This window comes from Hyperoodon ampullatus (genome assembly GCF_949752795.1).
Source record: "Hyperoodon ampullatus genome assembly, chromosome: 5".
NCBI lineage: Eukaryota > Metazoa > Chordata > Mammalia > Artiodactyla > Ziphiidae > Hyperoodon > Hyperoodon ampullatus.
The window spans coordinates 96,469,568-96,476,677 of record NC_136918.1 but is presented as its reverse complement, the minus strand read 5'-3'; the positions used below and the strand labels follow the sequence as shown (position 1 = coordinate 96,476,677).

General features: G+C 38.0%; 1 pseudogene across 1 annotated transcript; it reads right to left on the bottom strand.

Moving 5' to 3' along the window:
- Positions 1–475: 475 nt before the first annotated feature.
- On the bottom strand, positions 476–837 carry LOC307053233 (N-alpha-acetyltransferase 38, NatC auxiliary subunit-like; annotated as a pseudogene). The gene has a single exon. The product of its transcript is annotated as an N-alpha-acetyltransferase 38, NatC auxiliary subunit-like (transcript).
- Between the last annotated feature and the right edge of the window lie 6,273 nt (positions 838–7,110).

Here is a 7,110-nt window from a genome sequence, read left to right as displayed (position 1 = left end):
AAATCCTAATCCCTGGTACCTGCAGATGTGCCCTTACTTGGAAATAGGGTCTTTGCAGATGTAGTCAAGTTAAGATGAGGCCATCCTAGATTAGGGCGGGCCCGAAATGCAACGACCAGTGTTCTTAAAAGAGAGGGAGATTTGGAGACATACAGACACGCTCAGAAGAAAGAAGGCCATGTGATGACAGAGGCAGAGATTGGAGTGACGCAAGGATTTCTATGTCACTCTGCTGTGGTTGTTGCAAAAGCTATTATCAATATTCCTATCAGGAAGAAATGGATCTATGCAAGAAATTCAGTGTTTAAATACAGAAATGAAGAACGTCGGCAAGGAATAACTTTTTCCCCTTTATATCTTACAGCTAAAACATAGCCTTTCTGCTGCCAACATTGATATTTATCATTATCTTTTTCTTTTTCTTTTTTTTTTGGTTACAGATTTAATGAAGTCTGAAAGGCATGCGCGATCGTGTTCAGAGATAGGGAGGCCCCGCCAGGCTCTCTCTCTGCACCTCGATAGAAACGATGTGGATGTGGTGTCCAGGTACCAGGCCCAGCACACGGGGTTCCCCGGCAGAGAAGGAATCCAACGGCTCGAGGAACTCCTGCGCCGAGCCCAGGATAACATTGCAGTCGCGGTTGGTGCAGTGTCCGCCCATCTGTCATGCGAATGCGCATAGTTTTGTTGAGCAGCGCCTCCAGCTGCTGCCTAGCGCGCGTAGCCGGCTTAGTCCGCGTGCTCCCCATCTGAGTCCTTTGCGCTGGAGCTGCTTTGACACCGGCTGCAACAGCCATTCTCCTCTCGTAGCAGCATGGTTGGTCCAGCTGCAGCCATTTGTTCCCGGGCCTCCTCCAGGCCCTTCAGCTTCCTAAGAACCTTCCGGGTTCGGTGGTCTGAGATCTCGCGAGCATATCATTATCTTTTTCTTAAATTTAAAAACAATTCTATTAATGTTCCTTTCACTGTATCAGATTAGTTGTGTTGGATGAGAATAATAATGATAGCCAGATCGTCATAAGATGCCTTTATCAAGTTTTGTTTTGTTTTGTTTTGTTTTCAGCAGACTTAATGAAGCAAATCAAGATTTACCAGTCCCCTGGATACTTCTTTACTCTTTAGCAAAGGGATTTGAATTAACAGTTACTGATGAAGAATGACAGAGCATTTTGGTTAGTGCACATAAAATTGTTGTTTGTTCAGGTTATAACAAATACAGTTTAAATTTAATTTCAAGTTTCTTCTTTCTTTTCTCTTTGAACTTTTGCTTTGAAATTCTTCTCATGGCCAAAATGCTTTCCCAAATTGCATAGACACGCCATTGCTTCTGAGACCGAATTAGCCTCCGAGATGGGCTCACACAGCCAGCACCACCCAGGCCTGCAGGCCAGTGCTAGTTTGTAGCAGTGTCCAGGGAGATATCAGCTTCCTAACTGATTTTCCCCTCTTCCCAACCTAATTATTTGGAGACCTTCAAGCTTTCCAGAAATATCTGCAATTAGTCAGATGGTGTCTAGGGCTTTGTTTAAAATTACAATAGAAAATTTATCAAGACCATTTGGTCTAATCTCTCTCATCATCTTCCCTATAGATTTTTCCTCTTCTCTCTGGAGAGTTAGAAATGAGCTGTCATGATTATTATATAATTACAGAGAATAATAACAATAATAATGCTTGAAATTATTATTACACCATGAATAAGAATGATATGTAAAGATAACTCCTTGTCAGATTTAGAAAGATTTTCTTCCAGAAGCTCAAACAATGAATAGTTATTATCTTTACAACCTCTTTTTGCTGATCGTGGTTGGAGCCCTGGTTTTGTAAACCAGGGGTCATGAGTTCATACTTCACTAGAATGTCAACCTACATGTAGTACCTAAACAAAATGACTTGTACAAAACAGTAGTTCAATAAATATTGTGCATGAATTAATAGATAAATTAATAATAGGGAAAATTGGGGGGTAAAGATAGATTATATTTCACTATAAGTGATCTCCTTTTAAAATTGTTTTTGGGCAGCTTATGTGTATGTAGCAAATATCTGGTTAGGCAAAGTTTAAAAAGAGAAAACAGTTAGAATGTAAAACTATACCTTGAGTTTGATTTCTAGTTCTGGTATTTTTCTGTGTCCTTGAATAAGCCACACCTCTTGGAGTTTCAGTCTTCACATTGGAGTTTACGCACACACACGCACACACACACACAGAGCATTAAAGGTTTTCTTTAATCCAACTTTAAATATAAACTTGAAAGCCTCTAGTCTCCTATCCTTAGTCTTATTTCCATTCCCGTCTCCCCAGAATCAGCCACTTCATACATTTATTATGAATTCTTCCAGTCACATACAGGAATGTACACATATGTGCATGAAAAAATATAATATTGTGTGCCTACAACTTTTAAAAACTTACACAGATGCTATCAAACTGTATATAGTATCCTGAAACTTGCTTTCCCCCTCCTCACTATAGTTTTCAAGATCTGTTCTTTTTCTTTTTAATATTTATTTATTTATTTTTATATTTGGCTACGTTGGGTCTTAGTTGTGGCATGTGGGATCTTTTTAGTTGCGGCGCGGGACTTCTCTCTAGTTGTGACGCATGGGCTCAGTAGCTGTGGTGTGTGGGCTTAGCTGCCCCACAGCATGTGGGATCTTATTTCCCTGACTAGGGATCGAACCACATCCTCTGCATTGGAAGGCAGATTCTTAACCACTGGACCACCGGGGAAGTCCCTTCAAGATCTGTTCTTGATAATATATACTATCTTATAGCATATATTATTTGATTCTCCAATGCATGACAAACAGCATACCTTAGCGCTTCAGAGAAAGCATAGACTCTGGAGCCACACCATCTGGGTTTGTAACCTAGCTCTACCATTTATTGCTGTGGCATCTTTGGGAAGTTACTTAACCTCTCTTAACTGCCTCAGTTTTCTCACCTACAAAATAGGGATTATAATAGTACCTAGATCATGGAGTTGCTATGTGAATCAAATAATTTACCAATCCTTCAGTATAGTGCCAGCACATAGGAGGATCAATATATGTGCTTTCTAAAGAAAGAAAACAACTGATGAACGTTTTGTTTTCCATTTTTTACTATTACTAACAACGTTCCAAAGAATGTTTCATGTATATGTTCTGGTTCTTTTGTGGGAGTGTTTCCTCAATAGTGTATTAGATATGGAATTGTTAGCTTATAGGGTTTATATGTTTCCAATCTTATTAGATTATCTTGAATTGCTCTCCATAGTGATTGTACTAATTTATGTTCCTACCACTGTTTAAGAATTTCCATTTTTTCTTTATCCTTGCCCAACTGAGTATTATCAAACCTCTCAAATTTTGCCAATCTGATTCATGTGAAATGGATTTTATTTTTGTTATTATTTATTTCCTTGATGGTAGGTAAGGATAAACATCTTTTCAAATGTCTTTTGGACATTCTGAGTTCTCCTTTTGTGGATTGTGAATTCTGCTTTGCTAGGCATAGGAATCTAAGTTTATTGTTTCCATATAGGAAACATGCATTATTCCCAAATAACTTCGTGAATCAATCCCATTGATGCATAACGACACCTCAATTATATAACAAATTTCCATAAGTGCACCCATATTTGTTCTGGCTCACCATTCTGTTTCCTTTACTAATTCTCTCATCAATATCACCTTCAAATTACAATAGCTTTAGAAAGATCTTGATGTCTGGTGGGACATTTTGCCTCTTTCATTTTCAGATCTGCCTTAGCAATACAGTGTCTGTGACTCTTCCATGTAGATTTGAAGATCAGTTTATATAGGTCCATAGGATACCTTGTTGGGAAGTTGTCTGAAGTCCCATTTAACACTTGATTAATTTGGGGGAAGTATAAATTTTTATGATATTTGTGATTCCCTCTGAATTACTCTCCATTTATTTAGTTATTTCTTTATGTCCTCAAAGAGCATTTTGTAAGTTTCTCCTGAGGAATAAATCAGAGTGCATGTGAACACACAAAATGAAAAAAGGAATGTATATTTAAGTATTGTAATTTTAAAGGAACTGTGTATAATGAAAATACACAGGAAAATCCTCAATATACGATTTTGTTCAAATACATTTCCCTTTGTCTTCAGTGAAACTTTTATCAACTCTTTGCCTAAACAGTAATAATATCGAATCTTATTTTTTTCCTGTTTTATTTTTCCAGCCCATATCATAATAGAAAACTTATGAATAGTGAATTATACAGAAGTGAGCATTCAGTAAAGAAAAAAGTGGGATATGTAAGCACCTTGAAAAATCATATCCCTCCAAACCAGGACTCAATCATAAAGTTTTTGAGAGGGATAATTTAAACAAAAGGATTGAACAAATGCCCACTCTACATATTTACTTTATTTTCTCTAACTCTACTTTTATGTTCATTGGTCTTTCCTTGTCATATCTTATGGACTTTTTCATTTGTGAAGAATTATGTTTGAAATTTTGGAAGACGGGAAAGAATTCAAAAGCACAGTCCTTACCTAAATTGGAAGCTATCACTATTAGTTAAATGGCATAAAGACAATGAAAAAGAACATCTCTTTTAATGACTAATATTGTAGGTTTCAGAAAGTCTTATGGATTTTTTTTTTTCTGGTTTCACCTGTCACTTCCCATCATTGCAAGTTCTATTCCCTCCTTCAGGATTGACTCTCTTTTAGGGACTGAATGCTTGTGTTCCCTCCAAATTTATATGTTGAAGCCCTAATCATTGTTCTCCCCTGACCTGCCGCCCTCCACCCCACACACTATGTGATGGCATTAGGAAGTGCAGCCTCTGGGAGGTAATTATGTTTAGATGAAGTCATGAAGGTGGGGTCTTCATGATGGAATTAGTGCCATTATAAGAAGAGACCAGAATTCTCCCCCACCCCTAACCTCCTCCCCCACCAAGTGAGGGCACAGCAAGAAATCAGCCATCTGCAAGCCAGGCAGAGGACCCTCCCTAGAACCTCGCCATGCTGGCATCCTGACCTCGAACTTCCAAGGACCCAAAACTGTGAGAAATCAATGTCTGCTGTTTAAGCCACTCAGTCTTTGGTATTTTGTTATAGCAGCCTGAGCTAAGACATTCTCCCATCTTTTGGTATCAAACCAACCTTCAGTGCCTAATTCAAGCATCATCTTTCTTTATGTGTATGTGTAAGTTGTGTCTACAAATTGGGCAGACTCTATTTTTATTTATTTATTTTTATAATTATTATTTTTTTTGCGGTACGCGGGCCTCTCACTGTTGTGGCCTCTCCCGTTGCGGAGCACAGGCTCCGGACACGCAGGCTCAGCGGCCATGGCTCACACGCCCAGCCGCTCTGCGGCATGTGAGATCTTCCCAAACCAGGGCACGAACCCGTGTCCCCTGCATTGGCAGGCGCACTCTCAACCACTGCGCCACCAGGGAGGCCCAAGGCAGACTCTATTTTTAAACACAAGTTACACAAGAATGAATTTTCCCTGTAAAAGTTGTGAGAAATATAAAAAGTAAAATATGGCACCGACCCTTTCTGCCCTCACAGATTCCTCATACCAGGAGTAAACACTATCATTTTAACAGCATGAAGTATTAACTTTTAGTATTTTTTCTATGAAAATGCCATCTCCAGTCCTTTCTGTTATTGTTATTTTCTCCTGCTATTTGCACATAGCCCTTTGTTACATTTTGTTTAATATTCAGAAGTGGCTTTACAATAAATTAAGGAAGCTTAATCTTCAGGGACACTTACTTGCACAGTCTCCTTCCAAAACTCTAGAAGTTTTATATGTATGTATAGTTTTATATATTTACAATTTGGGGGAGTTTGGTTTTTTTCAGTGCTTTCTAAATTGCAGAATTTTCAAGGCCCCACAAAGCCTGGATATGCCCCTGCTTATACTATACTTATTTAAGTACATGACTATCTTCCCCATTAGAATGGAGAATGTTTTCTTGAATGTTCCCCCTGCAAAAAAATGTGTAGCTCATCAACTTGCTAATAGTGGGTGTGTGATAAATTTAAGATTAAATGAGCTTCAGTATGCCGAGGATTGTTTACAAGAGTCAGAGTTTTAATCAGGAGCAGAGAATGTAAGTACATCATAGCTTGGATGTTTTGTTTTCCCTGTCGTGTAGTATTCATTGGTAAATAAATCCTAACATGTTAGTTTCATTTTCCACCTACACACTAATCAACACATTCTAATTGGTATATATTGAATTCCTTCATTGAGTAAGGACCAAAAAAACCTCTCACTTCTTATACTTCAAGAAGGCCAGGTTAGATTTTTAGATCTTCAGTCTAGGAGACTTCCTCTAAAGCAGTGTTGTCCAATAGAACTTTATGAGATGATGGAAATGTTCTGTAACATCTGTGCTGTCCAATATGGAAGCCATTACATTTAAATGTAAATAGCTACACATGACTAGTGACTACCATTTTGGACAGTGCAGCTCTAGAGGTTTATGAATAATGTGACTCACTTGGGAGGGTTTAATTAAATGAATAAATACATCACTTATAAATGATGAAAGATCAAATTTAGACAATATTGCGGTCCACTCTTCTGGCAGAAAATTTGTAGATCATGTTTAGCTGCATACAAACTTGATAAAGGAAATCAACACACAGCAATGTAATGAATTGAAAAGGCAATTTCAAAGCAAATGTAAATAACGCTCAGTTTTTTAATAAGCTATGCTAAAATGAAGACAGAAGGGAAAAAAAATTCTTTCAAAGGGGCCAAGAATCCACAGTAAAACATCTTTCTCTTATTCGGCCAGAGAACAGAAGCAGAACAAGAGAGAGATTAAGAAGGCCTATAGGTATGCCAGAAATCTCATTGTTTCACTGTGTGCAAGTATTTACGTGGGAAGGGAGAAATAAGGGTAGTGGCTACAAAAACACTGATATGAAAAGGTATGAGCCAACAGAGACCTATGGTCCAAAACATTAGTACCACTGTTATCTCCCAAACCTCGGGAATTTGCAAATTGCACTATTTACTTTGCTAGCATGACAGAGGAAATATTCCAAATGATATGCTTACTATGGTCAACACTCCAAAGTTACTGTTCTAATGATTCCTGTTTTAAAAAAATAACA